A 26,458-nucleotide genomic window follows, 5' to 3' on the forward strand; every position below is an offset into this window, starting at 1 on the left:
CAGCTACCTTCGTGAAGTGCTTCCGTTTTAGATATTCTCCACAATTTACTATGACGGCAAGCACACAAACGGGGGAAAATGTCCAATCTCATCCCCGAAATCGGTCATGATAAGTTACGCCATCTGCTACTAGCGTCCAATGGTCTGCTGGTTTCGAAACGTATGAATGTCGTCCTTGAGACATATGCTTGGCTCCAAATTTAGGGTAACTGCTGCTGAAGGTCTATGGAGGCTTACACCACTGTGGTGCACCTTTCTGCGCTACGACGGAAAGCCGCAAGCACTCTTTGAAAGAAATCAGGAGTTCCAGAAAGCCGCCCTTTATTCAATTGCTGCTTTACGACCTGCACTCAGCTTCAAGGAACTGCAATGGCTCGACCAATCCGAACAACCGCTCAGACGTTCCGTTGCGCTGAAGCCAGCAGTACTATGTCGTCTAATCCATAAAGAAATATGGCTTAACAGGATACTTTGTTTGGAGAGGGGGTAAACATCCGTTTTTAATAACGACCTCGCAAAGAGGAAGGCATAGGAGATAAAAGGAAGCTGCAGGACAAGGGCTTGTTCTGTAGCTTCCTTTTATCTTGTCCTATGTCTTCTTGTCTGCGCTGTTTTTATTAGTCATGAAGAAGAATGGCCCTTCGTGTTGTTATGATGCTCCCCGCCCTATACAGTCAGCTGGCTCGAGAAATCTGCGACTTCCCCCGTAAAAATCAAAATCTGTGCTGAAGCCCTTTGTGACCTTCCCAACTGTCTGGGCAATCCGCGTCCCTTCATATGGGATGGTATCGCGCCCCGCAGGAAACTCATGGCAGCAACGTTGGCATGTGTGTTTCCTTCGCAACGAAATAAAGCCCCCCCCCCCCCCCCCCAAATAAGCCTACTAACGATCACACTTAAACCCATCAGACGATGTCGAACACACGATGCACCATTGTGACGTCTAACCCTATTAGCTAAGTGGCCGCTACGAACCACATCCACAATAACAGGAATACACGAAGTTTGATCCAATACCCAAATGAATCTGCTTTGAAAACGCATCCTTCAACCTTCAGATAAATAATGAAGACAGAAGGTTTGGCTGCACTGATAGGTAAAGAACTAAATATTTCGACATCAGTGCGCCATACTTCCAAGCTGAAGAAAGGGACCATATATTGGAACAGCCTTATAAATTTTTCCACAGGAGGTATCCTAATTACACCATTAGGAAGATGCAAAATATGTATACTAGTAATGGTACCCAGGTAGCACAAAGTGGGCTATGAAGGGTGGGCCCCGGTGGGCCCGATGTAGGCAATGCAGGACAGCCCCGGTGGGCTCAATGTGGGTGCTGCAAGAGGGGCCGACGTAGGCCCGAAGCGGGCTGTCGACAAAGCCCCAATTGGCCCCACGAGGGGCCGATGCAGGCAGCCCTTGCGGGGCTGCCCACATTATTCCGGCATTGTTAAAAGGGCACATCCCGCCAACTCCCCGCGATGGTCCTACTTTGGACCGATTTGGGCAGCCGCTTTGGAGGAACATTTTTTTTTATTTCAGTTAGCCCCTCAGAAAATGACATAGGACCAATGCGGGTTCTATAGCGCTAGCCACACTTGGGCTTGCCCACATTATTCTCATAGGGGTCCGACGTAGGAAATTGATGGAAAGCCCTAGTCCAAGTTTTCCCAATCAATATTTAGGCACATAATTAAGTAATTACTTTATACATGTCTGCACTTTCTAAACAGCTACAATATTAAATTTTACAATAACTCATAGCATTCATCAAGCCGAAATGACTTCATGTACATCTTGTTCACGCTATGGAGATGTGTGTTCTGAACAGTAATATCGTACTGCGAGTTGCAGGCTGTCCAAAGCAACCACATAAGAGGCAACAGTTAGCAATCAGTTTGTTTTAGTATATGTAGCGCAATTTGCACGAGCGCGAGAACTAAAGCTATGTAAATTTCTAATCGACTAAACATGGCCACAACTGTTATACAAATCATCTATAACAGTAATTTAGGGCAACATCTAATGCAAATAAAAGTTGGAAACAATGATTACGCAATTGCACGCACGCCTTCTAGCCCCATTACGGCCGATGTGGGACCTACAGCGGTTTTGTGTGGGCAGCCCCAATTGGGCTGGGTGTTGGTTTTGAACCTAAAGCCCACTTGCTATTGCACGTGCCTTCAAATTCCCCACAAGGGACCAATTTTGGTATCATGCGGGCCCTCCCGTCTTCCAGCCCCATTACGGCCCATGTGGGATATAAAGCAGTTTTATGTGGGCAGCCCCAATTGGGCTGGACGTTGTTTTTGAACCTAGAGCCCACCTGCTGTTGCACGCGCCTTCAAAGCCCCCACAAAGGACCGATTTTGGTATCATGCGGGTACGCCCGCGTTCCAGCCCCATTACAGCCTATGTGGGACCTAAAGCGGTTTAGCTAAGGCTGCCTCATTTGGGCTTCACGAGGGCTTGCCCAAATTGAGCCCTTATTCATATTTCACCTGCCCTCAAGTAACCTACAAGGGGCCGATTTGGGCAGCATGTGGGTAAGTCCGTTTTCTTGCCCCACTACGGCCGATGTTGGTCCCACAAATATTTAATGGGGGCGGCCTCACTTCGGATCTATGAGGGCTTTCCCATAAAAAGCCCACATTTAGGTTGGATTGCCCTCAAATATCCGGCAAGGGACCCTTGTGGTCTGGATGCAGGAATGTGCTCTGCATTAGCCCAAGAAACGCCGCTATGGGACCCATGCAGGAGGAGCAGGGGCAAGCCCAAATGGGGCTTGCCCACATTTGCCCCATCGGGGACCGATGCAGGTTTTATGATGGTTGCCCCAGCCCCACTTGCCTACATCGGACCTACTGGGGCCCCACATTCTGTGCTACCTGGGTACCTACATTCCGTGTGCCTCAGTGATATTTCGGCACGGCGCAGAATAAAAGACAAGCTGTGACGCCGGTTCTCCATCCCATTAGATGCACTTCGCCGCGTAATAAATCAGGACCTCTAAGACATTCACGATGACGCGACAGCATCCTACCGGCAATTCGCGCACAACAAAAACACTCGTGTTCAGCGCCTTAGCCCAAATAATACCACTAAGGCCTTTTTAAGTTCAAATTTCTTATATTTATGTTCAGTTTAGTTAGTCCTCAGAGAATCAAAGCAATAAGTTTTAATAAGGCTGTAATGCCGACAGGTAGGTGATGTTCATTTTGTGCTGCCAAAGAGCCTCCTGCATGCTGCCAGTCTTTGCTTCTAACACGCCATTTCATCTACGCAATGCAGAGAAAAGTTTGAGATATTTGTCGACTCAGAACATCGCCAAAGCACGACGTTCGCATTTTGAAGCAGATGTCCAGAGATTTATGCGAAATGGTTGCTGCGAGCGCTTTTTTTTAATATCCCAGGTAGCACAGAATGTGGGGCCCCAGTAGGTCCGATGTAGGCAAGTGGGGCTGGGGCAACCATCATAAAACCTGCATCGGTCCCCGATGGGGCAAATGTGGGCAAGCCCCACTTGGGCTTGCCCCTGCTCCTCCTGCATGGGTCCCATAACGGCGTTTCTTGGGCTAATGCAGAGCACATTCCTGCATCCAGACCACAAGGGTCCCTTGCCGGATATTTGAGGGCAATCCAACCTAAATGTGGGCTTTTTATGGGAAAGCCCTCATAGATCCGAAGTGAGGCCGCCCCCATTAAATCTTTGTGGGACCAACATCGGCCGTAGTGGGGCAAGAAAACGGACATACCCACATGCTGCCCAAATTGGCCCCTTGTAGGTTACTTGAGGGCAGGTGAAATATGATTAAGGGCTCAATTTGGGCAAGCCCTCGTGAAGCCCAAATGAGGCAGCCTTAGCTAAACCGCTTTAGGTCCCACATAGGCTGTAATGGGGTTGGAAGGCGGGCGTGCCCGCATGGTACCAAAATCGGTCCTTTGTGGGGGCTTTGAAGGCCCGTGCAACAGCAGGTGGGCTCTAGGTTCAAAAACAACGTCCAGCCCAATTGGGGCTGCCCACATAAAACCGCTGTAGGTCCCACATCGGCCGTAATGGGGCTAGAAGGCGTGCGTGCAATTGCGTAATCATTGTTTCCAACTTTTATTTGTATTAGATGTTGCCCTAAATTACTGTTATAGATGATTTGTATAACAGTTGTGGCCATGTTTAGTCGATTAGAAATTTACATGGCTTTAGTTCTCGCGCTCGTGCAAATTGCGCTACATATACTAAAACAAACTGATTGCTAACTGTTGCCTCTTATGTGGTTGCTTTGGACAGCCTGCAACTCGCAGTACAATATTACTGTTCAGAACACACATCTCCATAGCCTGAACAAGATGTACATGAAGTCATTTCGGCTAGATGAATGTTATGAATTATTGTAAAATTTAATATTGTGGCTGTTTAGAAAGTGCAGACATGTATAAAGTAATTACTTAAATATGTGCCTATATATTGATTGGGAAAACATGGACTAGGGCTTTCCATCAATTTCCTACGTCGGACCCCTATGAGAATAATGTGGGCAAGCCCAAGTGTGGCTAGCGCTATAGAACCCGCATTGGTCCTATGTCATTTTCTGAGGGGCTATCTGAAATAAAAAAAATGTTCCCCCAAAGCGGCTGCCCAAATCGGTTCAAAGTAAGACCATCGCGGGGAGTTGGCGGGATGTGCCCTTTTAACAATGCCGGAAAAATGTGGGCAGCCCCGCAAGGGCTGCCTGCATCGGCCCCTAGTGGGGCCAATTGGGGCTTTGTCGACAGCCCGCTTCGGGCCTACGTCGGCCCCTCTTGCAGCACCCACATTCAGCCCACCGGGGCTGTCCTGCATTGCCTACATCGGGCCCACCGGGGCCCACCCTTCATAGCCCACTTTGTGCTACCTGGGATTGTTCAAGACTGTTAAAAGTATTGCGCTGGTTGATGCAGATATTTATGTGCCGACATGAAAGTAGCGTTGCCGGTTTCCGTGATCATTTGTGGTTGACGACTGCCGACCCCGCCAGCTGCTATAGCGGCCACTGAAATGCGCAATTGAAATGTGTTACTAAGTCAGCCCAATAGAGCTTTTATGTACGATGGTCTTATCGAACCGTGTGTTGAGGATTGTCATCATCACAAGAGAATATCAGATGAAAATTATGTAGCATACCTGAACCCTGCATTCAAAGTATTCAAGTGGCAAAGTTGTTAGCTCCTGCTTTCAGACATCGTTGGCCGATAGGCCTTTGCGTGCACGATTTTTGTTACTTAGTGAATCATGTCTAGTGTTGTAGCAGCACTGTTTCACATATAATCCTTAGATCAGGATTGCAAGCTAGCTGGCCAGTTCTTAGAGGTATCACCCGACATGAGTATATCTAACAAAGTCACACGAAAGCGTGCCGTGTTTACCTTGATATTTAGGGGCATCAATAGCTTGTTTGCGACATTATCCGCCCATGTCAAAGACGAAGACCCAGTTGGCAGCTAGTACGTAAGTGCCAATATCATGCTGTATCTTGAAGTGTGGCAATCCGACCACCAATCAATGTATGGCCATATTACCTGTCATTGACACCTTAGAAGGGCGTGCCTCTTTTTTTTTGTTCACAACGCCGGCAACTCCAACCTGGTGAGTTTCTGTAACATGAGTCCTTTACCGCTACAGCATTCTAAAAACTAAGCAGTCGCGGAATTCAGATCTACAGCCCCACCATTTTGGAATCGCAACTAGTTGTTGTTTGATGTTGAAATACTCAGGCACTAAGATGTTTGCCTCGCAGAGTCTTAATTAAGAAACGAACGCCATATCACTCGCAATGACGGCCTCAGCCGAAATAAATAAAACGATGAGGAGAGTAATTTACCGAGCGATGGGCCCATAAAGGAAGAAAAAAAAAACATAGAGCGCTTGTAATGCACAATACTTTACATCTTTCTCAAGCTTTTGCGCTCCTTCTTGCACTGTGTATAAACAAACCGAGCCCTCGGTCATCGCAACGCTTCCTGACATGTTTACATACAAATAAGATTTAGTTACCAGCAAAATAGTGTCCTCGCTGCTGCGCTTGTCAGTTTTGAAGCTTCATCACACCTTTTTCCTTCAAGGTTTGTGCTACAGCTCCGTGTTCAGCGAAAATTACGTCCACGGTAGCAGAACATGACCGAAGTGCCGGCGCCACTACATTTGCCAGCGCTGTGAAATTCCACATGTTAAAATGGATCCAGTGCACAATATAGTGCGCATAGGCATCCAGAACATTAGTTGCAAGACGTGAGAGCAGGCAGCATGCGCCGATGATCAAGAAGTTGTAATTTTTAGACCGGCAGCAGAAACACTTTATTGTAAATGGGGCCATGACATAAAAACTAGAAATATTTCCAAGGCCCTTATGGCGCGGCGTAGTTGAGCGGTTAGCGCCGAACGTTACGGAGCAAGCAGTAGCGAGTTCGAGTCTTACCGCTTCTGGCGGTTTTTATTCTTTTTTTTTTACAAATCGATTTTTTTTAACCTTTTGTAATGTATTTCTGGTGCTTCGATATTTTTAGTTTTTACTTTTTACCCGAGGCCCTTTTTTTCGCCGGGCGACAAGCGCAATATATCGACGCTCTCCTTGGTATGAGAGGTAAGTATGCCCCTTTTGTTTACGACGCCTGCAAATAGCACGTTGAAGGTCTTGTTTTGACGCAGTATATGTTGGTCAGATGTGCCATGATTTAGTGAACAATTGAATGATAATGCGTTTTTCCTTCGGTACTTAGCATATGTATGCTTTTCGTGGCGTACGAGTAGCTGCAGTCAAGCGGTCAGGTCGCAGTCGAAGCTGCAACGGCGGCGATATGTTGGCGCAGAAGTGTGAACGAAGGAGTGTGTCGGCGGTAGTGGATTTCGCTCGCTCGTGCCTCCGAATGCTCAAATGGGAACCATCAAGGCGCATCTGCTGCTCCAAGCTCGTAATTCAGGCGCTGCAGGTTCAAACAAACTATCCGAGTGCGCACGAAATGCCTGAGGCCGAAACATAACCAAAACTGAAGTGGGCGCCTGTGGCGCCTTCAAGTATATTTTTGTATTTGCCTTGCAACGTTTACGTTGTCTTTTCGCCGTCGTTTACGTATGATAAAAGCGTGTTATCATGTTTGAGAAAAAACGTACTATCGCATTCAAACATGCAACGTAATTCGCATTTGTCAGCCTCCGGGATCCCTAGCGCGTCACGTGATTTGTAGTTGCGAGCCTCGGCCGTTTGGCTGTGGTGGCGATGCCTGTATTTCTGTTATTCTTCTTTACTACCTTATAACAGCTCTGTTTTCAGTAAGAGTGGTCTTTTTGTAATCAGGAACTGGCATTCTATCGATGCAAACCCACTTGCTTTCTCTCTTTAGTGTCCCTTTAAGGAATATTTCATTTAAATATTGTTCGATGTGTTATTTTATCCTTCCCTTGACTTGTAATTTATGTTTTCTGTGTTAAACTTTGCTTCATTACGTGATGACGTATCTGTTGTTCGCTTCCTTCTAGGGTCCAGCTAAGGTTCTACGGTATCTTCTAAACGTATGATAAATAAAGCTACACCGCCACTGAGGCCACTTTCTGTACAAACTTATCATGCCAACATTCCGTGCTTGGCATCAAGTAATGCTACCTATTCATAATGACAACGACGATTGCGATATTCGATACTTTGATCGCTGCAATCTTCAACTCGTTTTGTTCTTTTTGTCCTTACACCACTGCTTCCTAAGTGTTGTAACACAGGATGGCGGTATTTACAAAAAGAGTGAAATAAATGAATTGAGTGCCGCTCGCTATGCCGCTGGAAACGTGACGCCTTCTTCGTAACTCGCGTTACCGACAAGTATGCATCCCTTTATTCAATAGTGATGTTCTCTGTTAACAGTGCATGGATGGATGGATGGATAGATGGATGGATGAAATATAGGAGTATCCCCTTTTTATCGGGGAGGTAACAGTTGCTTTCATGGTCGTGTTTTTACTTATATCTTAATTGTTGTTTTAGATCGGTTAACTATACGATGATTCTGTTCATTAAATTTTTGCTTCTACATTACTAACATTATGTTACTTTTCTATTTTTAAGCCACCATACTTCCAATCGTTCATTTGAATGCATTCACGGCAGATTCATTCCCCGACCACTGGTATCTCTAAACCGCAGGGCCTTAGGAAGAGTGACTGCGCCTGCGTTGACTTCCGAATGGATACCGTCATATTCGAGTATGAAATTTTCAATTGTTTATATGGATATATAGCATATTGCACACGTGTCATCTTCTTGGTTAAATTTCTTTTTGTAGCTGCTTGTTCTAAGGCACCCTGATCTAGCTTCAAAAAGTAGGCCACTGCCTCTTGAGTTATCAAAGAAAGCCTCCTTCTTGATCTGCCTTTCACACTTTAAGTGTAGTGCCACACCCTGTTTCTTTTCATACAATTTATTCAATTTTTACCTTCTGTGTTTTTAACCTGCTGCATAACGCTGTTTATTTCTTTGAGCTTGTGATCAGCATATATACTGGTTAGTTTCCTGGTGCTTTTCCTCCGTAGTGAGGCAACGCTTTTTAGGCATAGGTATTTAAATACTTTAGCTGCCCACCTGTTGCTGTCCAATTTTCTCAGGCGTTTGTCATATAATATTTTACTCTTAGCTTTCGTACTTCACAAGATGTCCAGTTCATATGTCCCTGTATCTCCTCATTTGTAGTTTTGCAGTAAGAACTTAATGCTGATCGTCCGACGGCTGTGTAATTTATTTATAATATCAACTGTACCTCTCCATTAACGCACAAAACTACATTTTCGAATGTAAGCCCGGGCACCATAATTCCTTTACAAATACCCCTCGACACCTGATACTTATATCCCCATAATGCCCTATGTTTCACTATTCCGGCATTTCTTTGCCCTTTTGCCCGAAATGATTGCTTATGCTTTTCAATGTATGCTAATCCTTCGTTTATCGAGACCCCCAAATGTTAATATTCTGCCAGTCTGGGTATTTCATGGCCTTGTACTTTAAGACCCAGATTAGCTGAGCCGTTGAAAATCATCAGACCCGACTTACCTCTAATAAAACTGAAGCTTAGAGTGTCCCCTTCGTCGCCGTAGTACTTTACAAGAGTTTGGAAGTCTTCCTTGCGATCTCCTAATAGCACAATATCGTCTGCATACCTTAAATCGGGGAGGCGCTGCTCTGCGGCCTTTCAGCGTAATCTATATGACAGGTTAAAGCCTAGGTACCTTTCTGTACTTTTTGTCCGGATCTGCGGTTACTACTTGTCCTAAGTAGACATATTCGTCTACTACTTCCAGGGCTTTGCTACCTAACGTAAACTGCTGTTCCTTCGCGAGGCTGTTGAACATTACCTTCATCATCATCATCAGCAGCAGCCTGACTATACCCACTGCAGGGCGAAGACCTCTCCCATATTTCTCCACTTAACCCGGTTCTGTGCTAGCTGCGTCCACTTGACCCCTGCGAACTTCTTAATCTCATCCACCCACCTAACTTTCTGCCGCCCACTGCTACGCTTTCCTTCTCTTGGAATCCAGTTTGTTACCCTAAGCGACCATCGGTGATCCTCTCTTCGCACTACATGTCCGGCCCATGTCCATTTCTTCTTCCTAATTTCCACTAGAATGTCGGTAACTTGAGTTATTTCTCTGACCCACTCTGTACGCTTCCTATCTCTTAATGTTACCCCTACCATTTTTCGTTCCATAGCCCTCTGGGGTGTCCTCAACTTAAGTAGAACTCTCTTGGTTAGCCTCCACGTTTCAGCGCCATAGGTGAGTACAGGTAAGATGCAACTGTTATATACTTTCCTCTTTAGCGATACCGGTAAGCTGCTAGACATAATCTGCAAGTGCTTGCCAAATGCGCTCCATCCCAATCGTATTCTTCTTGTTATTTCCTTTTCGTGGTCCGGATCTGCGGTTACTACCTGTCCTAAGTAGACATATTCGCCTACTACTTCCAGTATTTCGCTGCCTAATGTAAACTGCTGTTCCTTCCCGAGGCTGTTGAACATTACCTTAGTCTTCTGCATATTGATTTTTAAGCCTACCTTTCTACTTTTCCTGTCTGGGTCACCAAACATTCCTTGCAGTTCATCTCCTGAGTTACTTAGCAAGGCAGTGTCATCAGCAAATCGCATATTACTCAGTTCGATAGTCTGTTAGGGTAACAAACTGGATTCAAAGGGAAGGAAAGCGTAGCAGGGGGCGGCATAAATTTAGGGGGGCGGATGAGGTTAAGAAGTTCGCTGGGGTCAAGTGGATGCAGCTAGCACAGAAGCTGGTTAATTGAAGAATTATGGGAGAGGCCTTCACCCTGCAGTGGGTATAGTCAAGCTGATGATGATGACCTTTTTGTATCCTCCTTTCCACATTTATCATATAAAGCATGAACAGCAGCGGGGATAGCGGACACCCTTACCTTAATCTTTTGCATACTTTGACAGTTTCGATACTTCCTATCCTTTGCAATGTAATTTCTACTTTGTTATCCCCGTATATTTCCTGTAGAAATTCTGTTATCTCATGATCGATACCTTCTTCCTTTAATGTGTTCTACAGGAGTTCCCTCTTCACGTTGTCATACGCCCCATTCATGTCCAGGAAGACCAAATAAAAAGGGGTATTTTCCACTCTAGATATTTCGATGCATTGGGTAAGTACGAACAGGCTATTATATCAGCGCTTACCATTTTTAAAGCCGTTCTGATGTTCTCCGAGTATCCTGTTACTTTCTACCCATGCTTGCACCATTAATTTCACCGCCTGCATGGCCACCCTGTACATAACAGATATTATGGTAATCGGCCTGTCGGAGTTTATGTGCATCCTATCTCCTTTCTTTTTATAAATAAAATTCATTTAACTCTGCCGCCAACTGTCCGAAATTTGCTTATTAGTTATAACTGTTTGAAAAGATTTTAACAACGTTTCCTTGCTTATTGAACCAAGTTCATAAATCAGCTGCATCGGAATTTCATTTATTACTGTATATGTGCCTTAAGGAATATTTTTACGCCTTTTATCAGTTTTCATTGGTCAGTTCTAGCTGCTTTGTATTCGGCTATCTTGTGTTGCTTCCTGATTTATGACTCGGCTATAACTGGTGTAATGTAGTTCACAGCATTGTCTTCCGTTAAACAATTTCCCTCATTGCCTTGAATCCGGTCCTGCTTTTTTTATTTAGCCAGCTTATGTGCTTCTAGAATTTTTTTCTCAGGTTCTAGTGGCATCGTGTATTTCAGCCATGTAGCGATCTATGGACTGCTTTATTTTGTTTTGGACGAGGGCCTGTACATCAAGTTTTTTTTTTGTCGGTGCGATTCCCATTTTTGGTCTCTATTTCTTCCTGATATACCTGTGATTTTTTTGCCTCTTGTTGTTCCCTTGAAGCTACCCGTCGTCGTTCACTGGCTTGCTTGGTTTCCTTATTCCACCAGCTTCGTCGCTTACTGTTTTCATTACAGCGGTTTGCTACTTTAACCTCCCTAATTTGGTTCCTTATGAGTTGTTCTACCTGTTCATAATCCCCTTCTTCAGTGAAGCTTTTCTTTGTTGCTTCCTCTATGTCTGCTGATATCTGCGCTATTTGATCGTCATTTAATTTTACGTTTACTTTTTGTCTAAGTTTCATTTTTTTTTTTTCATCAAGAGACCCATCTGCAGAATAATGCGTTTATGATCACTTCCCAGACTCCACTCCCCTTCTTTGTCCATATCCATTTTTGTGACCTTGCTATAATCCCTGCGACCTTAGACAGTAGTCAATGGTCGTCTGCTTGTTGCGGAATTATCACGTGATTTGGCCTTCGCATTTTGTTTCTGTATTTACTATAAATAGATCGTGTCGCTCACAGAAATCTAGCATTAGCTTTCCGTTAGAATCCGTATGTCTATCCAGATCGTCAATGTGGCCGTACATGTCTCCCAGTACAATATAAGCCCCGTCTCCAAACTAGCTTATATCGTCACATTCAACAAGATCCTTGTTTTCCTGCTTGCATTGGTGTCCTGTTTCTAAATAAACTACCCCCCTTATGTTGGCAAGTGTTCCTGATACCCAGATATGTTATTTGCAAGATGATTTTATTCTTTGCCAATTTGTTTCCTGGTGTATCGACATATCTACCCCCCTCTCATGTTTCTCCATTGTCGTTCTGTTGCACCCTTTTCAGACGTAGCCTTCTACAAACGGCGTATCTTGTAGATCCCTGAGATGAGTCTCGCATAGCTCGCACACACCTATCTCGTCGTCCTTCAACTGTTGTTCTATCTCTGGCCACTTTGCTCTTTTTCTACCCCCCTTGCATTTGTATGTAGCTAATCGAAGTGTTAAATCTCTTTTTTGTACTTTTCTTTCCGGACCTCATCTTAGCCATTTTGTTGGGTTCACCCTCCATTATTACGCTTTCTTCTGCTTCACTTCCAACTACCCGTGGCCATGGAGCCCTCGCGAACCCCGTTAAAAAGGTACAGCCCTGCCTTCCAGGTGCCAGCCGATCTCTGCTTCCACCCTTCTTTTAAAATGCGTACCAGCTCGCTGAAAAGCTCTGCCCAAACCTGCTCTAAGCACCTCCCTGTATACCTCAACCCTTTCTCAGCGCTTCTCCATGCTTAACTTTCTTATGCGCTTGCGCATAAGTGCTTGCACCTGAGCCGGGTCCCATAACGGTCGATTGCGGAAATATCTTGAAGATGACTTATAACATAGCCCGAAAGTTTCCTTTTTAGAACAACCCCTGGCATAAAATTAGATAAATTGTATGAAGGCGAATGATATCGCGAATAAACGCGCTTCTTTTTGATGTCTCACTAGACCTGTGTATTAGTGGCTTGTGCCTGAACGCGAATAGCTATTGCTTGAATCCACTAGTTCTGGTCATGCATTTGTATCTGTTTTTGCGTTATTCGATATCACATTTTCCTGAACGCGGAACACGGTTTCGAGGCACACTGATGGAACGCTTTTAAGAGCAGGACGTGATAGTTTTAACGGCCCTGCTGCGATCCCTACGCTGCCGTTCTGCGAACTCTCCTAGAAGTTAATGTTCCATGTGTTTTAATATATGTTCAAGCCCGAGCAGGAACTTTTGTCCAGTGTTTGTGTAGGCCTGTCCCGAGTATGCTTCAGCTCCATTTGTAACATTAGGACATGGTTCACGGGCCCCTTCGAATCCAAACGCAAGTGATTCCCAAGAATTTCAGACAAGTTTCTTTTGTGGCTGTAAAGGGGAGGAAAAACGTTTTTCCCACACAACGTTGAACAGTGTCATCTATGTTTCGATATTCCTTAGGCTAACATAAAGCTGTCAACTATTTACTTACACGCCGTCGGCAACAGCGACTTAATAAAGCAAGAACAAGCGTCTAAAGGAGGCCCTCTTAACCTTGCATTTTAAACTTAATGATGAATCATAAAGTGCACCTTATTTCGCATTTGGGTCACTTACTTCGTAAAACAATACCTGTTTATTACAGCGCCTGCCCCCCCCCCCCCCCCCAATCTAGGCATATCCAACTAACTAAAGGGATTCCAACATTGCTGCAAAAAACAGCGCGGCGCTATTGTAACTTGAAATAATTTTATCCATATTCATCAATAATTCAGTGGTGGCACACATGTGCGTACACCCTGTTATTATATATGTGAAGAAATATTTGTCATTGACTATTTAAATGAGTGATTAGATACGCGTCCGTGGAACGTAGTATATGTTCAGGGCTCTCCGCTGGTTTATACAATGCTTCAAAAATTAATTCCATACAAGAAAACTTTCGCGAGGTCGCAGGTCTTGCCTTTAGTACGTAGTAAAGGTTAATCCAATGATTATTTGACTGCCCTTTCTCTGAGCAACACGTTTAGCGCTTGTGTGGCCTAGAGCAAATTGTTTGCTTGTGATTCTCTTTAAAATATTATTAAAAAGCTTGCTGGTAGTGTCTCTTGTCATGCTGTGCAGATTCTTTCACAGACGTTCGTACTGACATGAATGTTTAGTAATTTGTTCTGCCACGAAAAACTGAACTGCAGCGATTTGTTTTTGTTCTTTTTTTTTAGCCAGTGCGTAACTAAAAGGAATTACTCAGCATCGAGAGACTCCGGTTTATCCAGAGATGCACATGCACTGAACAATGCCTGAGCCATCAATTATTCTTGATCTTGTCAGGCCTTGTTAACATAAAGTTCAGCATTTAAACTTGATTTTCAAATTGAACTAATCATAATTCTAGGATAAAAGTACCGTGAGATGTTCTACTCTTAAAATGCTACGGTATTGGTGTTTGGTTTCTTCAGGCTGACATCAGGCAGGATAAGGACAGACATAATCTGTAATTGTTAATTACAAAGTTGTTAATTACAAGCTTCGAAAACGATCTTAGTTGGGAGTTATGATGGCAACAAAATGGGTGGGTACAAAATATATTGCTGTTTTTAATGCCGCTCTTAAGAAAGACGAAGTTTAATGGAACTATATTGATGATTTCGGCTTTTCTTTTAAAATAGTATGAAACTAAGAAAACTCAGAAACCGGCTTGCAGATACGGCATGAATTTCTAACACTCCTGTTGATGAAGTATCGAACTGTGGGAATGGCTCAGGTTTATGCGCTTCTGGAGTAGCTCCGTCATTAGTGCTCTCGAAACAGCCTGTGGAACCGGGTTCGGCGCTAGCCGTCATAACCGCCTAACCTTGAAGGAAGAAAGTAACGCGCCAATGCAATCTTAAGGAACCCGAGGTGATGGATAATATTCAAAGCCATCCGTAACAGTACCTTTCATAGTCGACGACGCATTAAGAATTTAAGCACTTGTGCAATATCACATCCCATTATCTAAATGATGATTACATCTTCTGATGCTGACTTCAAGACAGTGTAGAAAAAAAAAGGTAATTATTCGCTCGAAAGCTTGATGTCAATCATTTGTACATAAAATTGAGAATAAACAGTGTGTGACTCATCATTCAACAATCCTTGAAATAGGATGTACTAGAATAGAATTATATAATAGCTGTTCTGAAAAATGAAGTGCTTGTGATGAAAAACCGAGCATTCGCACAGCTATAAATAAATAAAAATAAAATCTAAGGAACCCACAAGGACGCGAAACATTTATATACTCGAAATAGATAAAAATATTTTTTAGCGAGTGCATGAAACTAACCACTAAAAATATTGGAGTGTTGTGCATCCTCCGATAGATGCAACAAGGTTAGAAGCAATTTTCCAAATACATTTGTTGGACTTGGACCACCATTACCGAAGTGCATTCTCTAGGGAATAAACTTGAAATTTAAAGAAAATGCATCGCAGATATTGGTTCGGATCTATATATTAGATAATATTTACATCTAAAGGAGAAATTCCTTTAAGGAATAAAGCAGCATGAATTGCAACAAGCGAATAATCTTCGTGGGCTACGCTGAAACACGCAAATGTTTTCAATTACACCAAACGAAAAGTACGTAGAAAAATAAGCAGAGAGCTTTGAGCAAGCAATATGAGGCTAATATACGAGACTGTCAGAATGTGAGATGCACTTCGCTGGGTAATATTTGCTTTTAACAATACCAAAGTGTTTAACAAAGAGCTAGTACAACCTGCACCCTACAAATGCAACCGGCTTTAGTACTATGATTCGTTGAAGAGATAGAGAGAAAGGTTGATATCTTAGATAACAAAAAGGAAGACTTTGGCCAGCACCGTGTACGTCAACCTAGGGCGCAGAAAATGGTTTATAAAATTATTAGAAATGCTTCTGTATTTCACTTTGTTTTTTCGTATTAAAGAATAAAGTGTTAGTTCTAAAGACCGCTATGAGCTTACAAATGATGTAGAAAATGTTTTTCTAAAATTTTAAACTAAAATAATTCTTCTTGGCTAAATCATGCACAACCCTATGCTCCATTACTGTATGTCTGAAGGATAATTATTTCTTGTTCAGCAAACATTTCTTATCATTTCTGATGCTGTAATAAATTAATTACTAAAATTGTAGTGAAAGCCCTAATCATCAACCTTAATCAACAAGAAAAGCTTATAAAATCAGTTTAACAAGCAACAGTAATTTCAGGATAGTTCTTATCAACCTTAACGTTACTGCTATTATAAGAACTCTGGCTTGAACAAAGGGTAGGAAAAGACTATCCAAGTTAAAGGTAACAAAACAAGGATTGGGTATGAGCCTAAGTCGGCTAGCCAGCAATACGAGCACTACGAGCAGTATAGCGGACCCAAGATTCGCCACACGGCGCTGAGCATCCGTTTTGAGCAGCGCTCTCTTTAAGCGGTTCCATGAAACTGATTGGGCAGGCCGACTCCCTCTCCTGCTGACGCGTTCGTCTACTCCGTCTCCACATAATAGAAATTTCTTCTGTGGGTGCGCTTGCACTTTATCGATAAGGTGCGAGGCCACTGCGAAATATTTCCTTGGTGTGCCCTCCCGTGGTTCAGAAAATTGTTTCTCGCGTCTCTCAGTAAATTTTTTTTTCGCAAGAGAACAAACGTATAGTATACGAAGTGAAAACTAAAAGGCTGCCCTACACGAATTTCCCCATGAATGCATTTCAATTTTTTCGTGTCTTCAAGCTGTACTTGCTCGGCTCGCTGTGCTTGCTTCAGCTGTGTTGGTGTCCTGGTCGCACTTTCATGCTATGTTTCGTTTTCTTATTTCTGCGACGCTTTATTCGCAATAGCTGCAGGTTGCCGAGGGGAACTTTCTTGATTGACTATGACAGCGTTTTGATATGGACAAAAATCGAAAACACATTGTGTGATGTTACTACCTCTGAATAAACACAGGTGTTTAAATTGGAGAATGATGTTTCTACCGTGCGCCACATCGACACAGCGGTGATTCATTTGACGTCCGCTCTCGTGAAAACGTATGGCACCCTAATTCGCGAAGTATGATAAATTAAGGGCGCGGCTTCGCATCTCAATGGAGTCAGCAAAATAATTTCCTGTTCTCGGGGGAAGGCTTGCACTATATTGACTGACTACGTCGACCGCCTGTGAGTTCGCAACGCGTGAACCACAGAAGACTCCTCGGCATGATGTGCGTGTCAAAGAGCGTTGGTAACAATATCCCCATGTCCTCTGTGGAGTTGGCGGAGCCATCTCATTGACCTTCCACTGGACGCAGCTGTTGCTCCTAAGTCACTCGGAAAGGCGACAGTGTGATCGCGCTTTTGTATAGACACATGATTTCCTCTTCGGAATACATGCTCAAAAACTACGTCGTGTGGCTGATGCGATGTGAGCGACCTTGGGCGGTAACCTTACTTCTTTACATGCGCGTCATCCTTGTAAACGGGTCAACAATGAGTCTTGGAGACGAGAAAATGCACCGAGGACATCTCTGTTGGCCGTTTCGGTAAGGCCGCGCGCATGAATATACCTAAGTGATTGAGCATTACAATAATTAAATTCTCTACTGACATGCGCAATAGGAACTTCTTACGAATGCTGATTCTCTCCAGTTATGTGCTCATTATATAAATAAATCATTCAATTTATTTCTGAATTTCGATCCGCCTATGTATCGGTGACCGCCAGGCGTGTCCGAGTGCCCGTAGCCTATACGCAACTCAGCACATGGCTGCCGTATTATCATGACCGGGTAATATGGTAGCACCTTGAAATGATTGGAAGCAGCTGAAATGATATACTATTCGAGCTGCTTTTGTGCTTTCGTAGCGTGTGGTACCTTATTTATAGTCGTGGTAAGCGTGTTTTACATACGGGGTGCTTTAACAGATGTCTAATGATACTAACCCCTCTATATTCATTTTTGGGTCATTAATTTTACACAAAATCATAGTGACTTTCCTTTGGTTAGCTGGGATGCCTTTGCAATTTTTGCGCGGTCGCGCCGAAGTCAACGAAGTGCAATAGTATTCTTTGGAGTCGCACTGCTTGCAATTCAGTGTGTATGACAGAACATTGTATATGAGATGGCCTCCTAAACTTTGATCTGAAATTTCACAAGAGGACGGTTTTGAAGGGCCTAGTAAGAGTTCATTGTAAATTTAAGGATCTCAGGTGTTCTCTGCCTTGTTTCTGCAAGCGATGTATCACTCGTATTACCTCCCAGTTATGGCTGTAGATTACTGGCCTACTGCACAGACATTGCATTTGCAGATATAGTTGCTGTCACCAGCCAGAAGTTTCACCGGATAAATTACAAGCCAGTACGCGAATGTGTCATAAGAAGAAGCCATGGCGCATCCCCACATAGATAACGGTAGCTGCGACGTCGCTTCACTCAACACAAACGCCTCACTGATGTCCATAATTGGTGCCCGATGCTCTTGCCGTGCGTCTAGCACTGGCCGAGTGGGCCGTGTTGCATGGGAACTAAAGGCCCTGCGGCAGCGTCGCTCCTGGGCAGCGCCGCAGAGTTTTGCCGCCAGGTTACAAGTTTGCGCTGGAGTCGCGAAACCACAATCTTGGTTTGGCTCCTTATACGTGACTTCACGGCAGCGCGTTCATATCTGGTAGGCTTTATGCACGTTATCCCGCGAAGTAAACACCAAGTTTTTTTTTTTTTTAATTAAAGGCACTGAGGACACGAATAGAAAGGGTGAGATGCGAAAAGCGGACCTTTATCTTGCTGCAAAAGCTACGCCCGCCAAACTGAGTCGGCCAACAAAAGGACACCGCAGCCCTGCGCTCAGCAAACTAGCTACACTTTATAAACGAAGTCCAATTGCAATGTTGCGCTGCGCTAAGGACTCCGTGTGAATCCTCCGATGTGTGCGGGAACCGGGCATGTAGTAACTTTGCCTGTAATATTTTTTACTAAGAGCGAACGTTCACCAAGTGCATTGCGAGCTATTACACGTGAACACGCTATCCAGAGAGAAGCGTTAATCTATCTCGCGCTTATATTCCACAAATATTTGAAGGCTGTTCACATAAAAACATTGGGAATGGCATTACTGATCTAAGACAGGATGAGAAGGTGTGGGCATAAAAACGATGATCACGAGAGAAGAGGAGACCGGTCGGAACGAGCGCAATCCGTCCGTTCTCCTCTTCTCTCGGGATCGTTTTGCGAACATACCTTCCCATTGTTATGAACCAACTCACCCAACAACGTATCCTGCTAAGCCAGGGTATATAAAGCGAAAGCCGTAGTACGTAGTAGGTATGGATGGGAACGAATTTTTTATCTGTTGTTACCCTTGTCGCATCTGCTTCTGCGCCACCTTGCGTCATTGCTTTGCAACTCTCCGTTCTCACTCTTTGAGACTTCCATCGCTCGTTTAGCTCTTGGAGCTTTATTTTTCCTACGCGCCGCTTCTTCATGGCCAGTGATGTCGACAGCAGGAGTGGATAGCAGTTTTAGACCAGCGCACAAAGCGCACGCACTAGGCATTGTTGCCTTATGCATGGCATAGTACTACAGACTGGCCGCAATTCTCTAAGTATATATACGCCTTCGGAAGCGAACTACGGCTCTACGGTATACCCCTACTGCGGCGCAGCAGCTGAAGAGCGCTGCGCATATGCTGTGAAGTGAATAGTTTACTAATAACGTCCTGTGCGCCGCCCCACGGAGACTGGCGATAAGTAACGTACAAATGAACTTTGCCAGGTGTGTGAAAAAGAACCAGATGTGCGATGAAAAAGGGAAGAGCAGTGTGCACAACACGTGCGAAAAAGAAGCGGGGGGGGGGGGGGGGGGCGAAAAGGACGCGTACGCACGCAGGTGAAGGTGGGTTTAAGGTCCAACTCCCATTAACACGGAACAAGCCGCAGCTAGCACAGTGAAGCTTTCGCTTCGAAGTACGTGTTGCACTTACAGGGATATTGACAGAGGCTTGCGAACGATCGCACTGCAGTGCATGCGGGTACTATAAGGCTCCTGCGCCCGATAGCATGCAGTAACAGAAAGGTTGCTCCGGTCAACATATATGTGCGTCCACGTAAAATAACCGATCACTACTTTTACAGAATTTTATTGTTTCCTAGAGAATAAAATAAGTTCTGGCTTAAGTCTCGTTACTCCAGTTGAATTGCAATAGCAACAGCGGAAGCTTCTTTTGCGTGCTACGTTATTTCCCTAATACGTCCTATCAGTGTACGATGCTATATTATTGGGGACATTTAAGCTCATTCTTTAAGCTACCAGCCCACATATAAATGAGAAGGGTTCAATGCTGCCGAACCAAATGTCGAGCGAGAGCTCTAGGTGACCGATCGTTCTTCGTCTTCTTCTTCGTCTTAGTCTTCTTCTTCGTCGTCTCCTTCTTCATCTTCTTCGTCTTCGTTATCGTCTTCTTCATATTTGTCTTTTTCGTCTTCGTCTTTCTCGTCTTCTTCGTCTGTGTCTTCTTTGTCTTCATCTTCGTCTTAGTCTTCATCTTCTTACTCTTCGTCTTCTTCGCGGCTGTTCAAGGACAAACGTGGCCCTTCCCGGGACTACGCAACGGGCCAAAACCTGGCAAATGATACGGGATAAACACAGTGAAGACGACGGAACGAAGCGCGTCTGAATAGTAAGAATGAAATATAACCAACTCGGCCAGCAACGGGTTATTTTAAATGAAATGAAATTAGGCTTTTTCCGCACACACTTTGCCTATTCCTGCCACAGTCAACGCGAAACATCAAGCGAAGTAGAAGACGCCGTGAAAAACATGCCGTCACTCTTTAAAGGAGAAGAAAGAACCCACTGTTGGAAAAAGAGGAGCATGACAAGCAGCGCTGCGGCTCAAAACTGGGTTTTCAAACTATTCTCCAGATATTCATAACATTTTCCTCAGTTTAAAGAATGCATGCACAGGTGACGACAAGCCGACGAAGACCGGTCCACCGAATTTAGATGGCGACGGAAGCTGCGGCTGCGGGTTTGCCAAGCCCCTAGAAAGTTTTGAAGTGTCGTTGCATATTGTCTATTGGAGGCATAATATTGAAGCTGGTATCGAAAATCGTAATGCTAGTCTTATTTTCAATTTCACTTTGTTTTGCTTCAGTGAGCTTTATATTCGTATTTTCAAGTTTAGTAATGGCTGCAGGGGAGCTCTGTAAAAGCGAGTTTGCTATCGCAGGTAAGGAGGCTACTTTACAGATGACTGTTGCTGAAATGACTCTCCAGAGCCCTTGAGCGAAAAGAGGAAATAAAAAGCGGCAACCGCGGCGGAAAGCACTTCCCCGGTACACTCGGGCAATGGATTAACAGTAGCGCCTCAGCTTCAAATAAACTACTTGTCAGTGCGTTATCTCGGTGCAGAGCTGCGATACCATCGAGAATACCCACTTGCATGCCAGATTTCGCCGACGTCTAGGCTGTTCCCATTAATAATGCCCAACCTCTGTCAGAGTTTGCTGTGTTATGGCACAGTGCGCAAATTCTTTGACTAACCCAGATAGCAGAGACATGTTAACCTAGACTGCATTTTTTCATTATTTACATCTCATATGCCGTAAAACAGCGAAAGAAACGTGCAAAACCGGAGAACGACTTTGTTTTTAAAAAAGGTGAAGAAACGCCTAACTTGGCGTTAATTTGATGCATAGCCAGGCATTGTTTACAGAGGAACTTTGGTTGTGTGCGCACGTGCGTCCATGTCCACATTTAGGTGATTGGGCAGCAGGAAATTTCCATCAGACAGAACAACCCCAAACATGTATCGCGGTAGTGAGTCATATAGAGCTGGCACAAGGCCCATGACAGCTTTAAGCAATTCCCCTTCCTTGATCTCTACCCAGAGATCGTAATGCGCATGATGCAGGCTCTTTATTGATACATTTCGCTTCATGATTCACCACATATTCACAATTATTTTCGCCAGCTAATTGCTGTGGTCATGGCAGTGTCCTGAACAAAGTTGTTAAAGGTAAGCCTTGAAAGATCGTGAAGTGTGGACAAGGAAAAAGATCTTGCGTAACAGAAAAAATATCTTTTGCACAGTAACTTTTACGTATGGGTCCAAGCGGAACATATGAGTCAGTCCCTCATAGAGACGACCATCCAGTCATTCACAGAACAGCTACCACTGGCCTTTACGACCTGGGAGTAGCAAAGGCGATTAATATAAATTAAAAACAGATAGTTTTAATGTCTCATTCTAAACCTACACTCTCAGTAAATAATCAGCTCATAACATGATGGTTAAACAAGACAAAAAGCTTTCAAGTCCATTTGAGGCGCACACAGTGACACATTTGCTATGTAACTAAAGTAACTGCCTTGACAAACTGAATTACTGCATGACCTAATGATTCAATTCATTGCAAACCTGTGGGGACCTCTGTCACCCTAGCGATAATGTACACATATACTTATAACATACATTGTGTACACAAACCACGTAATCCTTCTGCACTGAGCCCTGTTCAAGGAACATATTAGTAGAGAAACAATCTTTAAATAGACTATTTCCGTGCATTGTAAATGCCTACTAAATATTTCCATTTCTAAGGGATATTAATAAAAAAGAAATATACGAGGTAAGAAACACACTACATGTATTCAGTAGGTGGCCGCAAAACATGCCACTTTTTTTACGTTCAAACTGAATTTGAATTTAATTAATATTTGTAACAAAATAAAGAAGTCAGAACACCGTTTATTTCGGAATGAATGAATATTAGGTACCTAATAAAAGCAGCCGTGTCACTCCCCAACTATCTTAGTCTTAGAAGCAGAAATTGGTGTTCATCTACTAGCCTCTCTCTGCCCATTATCTTGATTATATGCAAGTTAATCATGTTCACACTGCAACCTTACATTCCTCCAATACTATTTCATAATTGTTTTATTATAACATTTCCAAACTTTTGCGGTTATTTTTTCCTTGTGATTCACTTTGCCTAAATTACACAGATTGAGTGCCATCCTTAAAGGCAAAAAAATTACAAGCAATATTTCCTTTCTCTGCTTTTCGAAAGTAACGTGACCAGGACTAGTACAATAATTTTAGTTGTATATAAAGATTTGAGCTCCGGTACCTGTATAGATGTGGTCTTCCGACATGTATGCTTGCGTGTCCAAATGCTCTACATGAGCAGAACAAGTCGAACAATCGAAAATTTAGGTTTACGACTGCGATTTCGTAGTCTTATTTGACCCGCGCGATATATTCTTAAGGAATAGTGCTTGTCGTGGCAGAGCTGCTGCACAAAAGTTAGCCAACGCTGTCTTCAAACCGCCACAGTGCGCTGAGCGCGCAGTATGGATGCCATATCCTTTAGAAAATGACGGACGGTTGAAGGCTTAAATTGTGTTAAATAAATGTATAGCTTAATTGCATGGGAATATGATTATATCTTGAACTTTAGCTCATATTCATTATAAATTTGCCATTTTCTGAGCTTTGCAGAAGTTCCGCTACTAACAGCTTAATTATTCACGAATGCTAATAATAATAGTATTTTCTGCGAAAGGGCTTTCACCGCTAAGGCAACACCCTAATACGCCCTGTATTATTCTTCAATTTGCAATTAGTTTTTACGTGTGCTGAATTTTTATAAAATATAATCACAAAAGCGTTGCAGATACCTGATACCTTGTTAGGGTGCAGGCGGCGTACTCGCAGGGCGGAAAAATTATCAATTGAAGCGAAAAAAAATGTGGAAATTGGCGATCAATCTGAACAATTGAGCTGACTGGAGCAAACAATCTCTGGGGTGCATCTGTCATCAAAAGGAAGTACATGACCTGTATAAGAAATGCGTTAATGTTAACTAGCCTAAAATTGGTACCTAGGCCAACGGGTTGGCGAAGTGGCCACTTTCCCTTGAGGACATTTGGTGCAAGTTCAATGAAGCATCGAATGTTCAGCGGTACATGACCTGGAGAACTGTTTAAGGTACACAGACGTATGTGTTCAAGAAAAAATTAAGAGTCTGTAAAAAGGAAATCCGGTCTTTACACGAACATCACTAGCGTAGATAAAGTTTTGAGGAACCCTGTAATTCGTTAAGTGGTCGTTTTGGGCACCGGCGCCCTCTGCCGCTTTGCCGTGCAGAGACCAGTAAATAAAACGAAACATCAATTTGAGCTAATAAAATGTTCAGTGACATTCTTGATACTGCTTCCCCCTAGTGAGATTCCAAAGACGAATTTTACCAAGTTGTCGCATTAGTGGTGTGCACAATGGAAAGCAAATCCTAGTATTGAATAGAGTTGGGTACAAAATGCAACAAAACCCATAATTGCTACGTCATTTTGCTCTTTACACCCTTCAGTACCCGTGAATTATTTTATATTTCCATTAATTGTCCTTCGTTATATAGACGTATCTCTCGTTAACATAATATATTTAGAAAGTTCTCATAATTTTCACAAGCTTAACATCATTGTTAAATGTGTGCATTTGCCTTGATCTTCCACCTATCAGAGATGCATCGGATCACGAGATAACCCCCTGTATGCAAGCTTGAACTGCACAAGTAGGGCAGAAACGGCAAACTATATTAGAAATAATTATTTTCTATATAGGTTCTTTAGCGCCACATTTAATATCAGTGCACCTATAGAAAACGAGCATGCCGTTTATATTGTCGATGAATAAAAAAAAAACAATACCTAGAAATTGGAGTTTTTGTTTATTAGTATAAGCAGGGGATTAGACTTCAAATTTTTCTCATAATCTCCTGATATCTAACATTTAGATATTACGTTGAAACATAGTAACTATAATAAATAAAATCATAAATTACCTGCTTGCGAGGGCTGCGCAATCATGTCGCCCTCGGGAGCTCCCACGGAGTCCTTGCTTAGAACCATTGCTGCTGGACTAAACATACATATACACTCGCCAAGTTATGAATAATGGTTTAAATATGAGTGTTTGGTACTCTTACGGGTCCCTTATTCACAATCCCAGAATGTACAGATTAGGCCACTTCTTGTAAGCTTGCTTGGCTTCAATTACACGTTTGAAAACATACCATGCTTTAAACCATTTTCATTACGTGGCGTGTGTATGTTTATTCGTTGTATTTATATGCAGAGAGAATACTGTCGAAGTCTTCGGGACTTTGCTTCCGAGAGCTGACAGCATGTCCTTCCAAGATGACCGGGAAGAGAGATACGGTGGATTACTTTGTGAGCTTGGCACAGCCCATGCATAACAATAAATGCAATTCCCCTGCGAATAGTGACCCTGGTTGCACTGTGGTGGGGATATGCGATGAAAAATATTGAAGATTTTTGCCAACTTCTAGGGGTCTGGATCACATTTCGGATAAAACTTTTCTTTGTTTCCTTTCCTTGACCTAGAGCTGTAGACTGTGTTGAACAAGAAGAGGGAGAATACAGGCACTCGGGCCATTCCTCAGTTTGGAGATTGTATACATATGTTGGCTAATTGCGCTAGAAAAATACTTATAGCGCGCTCTGCGGGCAAGTCATCATGACAAACACAAACATTGTTTGTGTTTGTGCGTATAAGATGAAGAAACAAGCAAAGAGTACAAATTAGCGCAACATTACATAACTGGCAGTGAAGACGTCTACAGGAACTGAATAAGCGGAAGTGATTTCTGGTAATGGTTAGCATAATTTATGAACATTTTTCAGCATACGTAAAGACTGCCTATTTCAGGGAATTGAAATTATTATTGAGTAGAATATATAAGTGCATTCTATGAAACTACCACCTATTGATGAAAGAATGTATTAGTGAAGATGCCATTAGCAACAGCTAAGGGTGAAATGAAGTTACCAAAATATTTTGAATTGCGTTCTTCGTATCACAAGAGGCGAAAATCCTTACACTGTAGCAATTCCTCCGTATTGATCAAATTGATCAAGGATAATTTTTTCAGGTTTCCAATGAATAACATGTTAAATTGAACTGATGATTTGGCATTACGAATAAAAATGCGTTACCTTCCTACGAAAGACGAGGGATCATGGATAGGAACGAAAGAGGATCAAGGATCATCTTCACAAAAACAGCAAAATACACGCAGCTTATGTTGCCGTCCACCAAACCACTTTTCATTGCAGATCACTATAACTCCCTCCTTAAGTTTTAGAAAACGGTGTGAAGGTGGAAAGGCTATGAGGATTTATATTCACCGGGAACTACAAAGTAGGTGGTTTGGCAGGTGGTAGCTTAATTATATGGGCCTCCGTATATAAAAGCGTCCTTACTCCGCTTAGGAAGCGTCTTCGAAACCTGCCTAGGAGGTATTGCAGACATCATGCTTGTTTTCGCAATGGGTTTTCCAGTATTTGCTGCTGTTGCTAATGCCGGCCTGAGACCACTTCAGTGAGCAGAACATCTATAATATAAGTGAATAGAGATAATTTCATGCCTATTGAAGGAAAGGTTCAGCATTTGGCTCTCTTTTTTTCTGGTGGACAGTAATGGAGTAAATAGCCAGCCCTTATGCAGCTTGAATGAGGGTTCGTACGCAGTCATCAACTCAGTTGCGATGTGACCACTCTATTCGATGATTACAGGCTACACAGCAGTTT

At 43.3% G+C, this 26,458-nt stretch overlaps 1 long non-coding RNA gene across 1 annotated transcript; it reads left to right on the top strand.

The window, feature by feature from the left end:
* The first annotated feature begins 8,123 nt into the window (after positions 1-8,123).
* Positions 8,124-25,120, top strand: LOC146173792 (uncharacterized). The gene is made up of 3 exons (XR_014702365.1): positions 8,124-8,224; positions 10,583-10,676; positions 24,984-25,120. It is a non-coding gene; the product is annotated as an uncharacterized LOC146173792 (long non-coding RNA).
* The last annotated feature ends 1,338 nt before the right edge of the window (positions 25,121-26,458 follow it).

This window comes from Amblyomma maculatum, chromosome 11 (genome assembly GCF_055883805.1).
Source record: "Amblyomma maculatum isolate TAMU_Amacu chromosome 11, ASM5588380v1, whole genome shotgun sequence".
NCBI lineage: Eukaryota > Metazoa > Arthropoda > Arachnida > Ixodida > Ixodidae > Amblyomma > Amblyomma maculatum.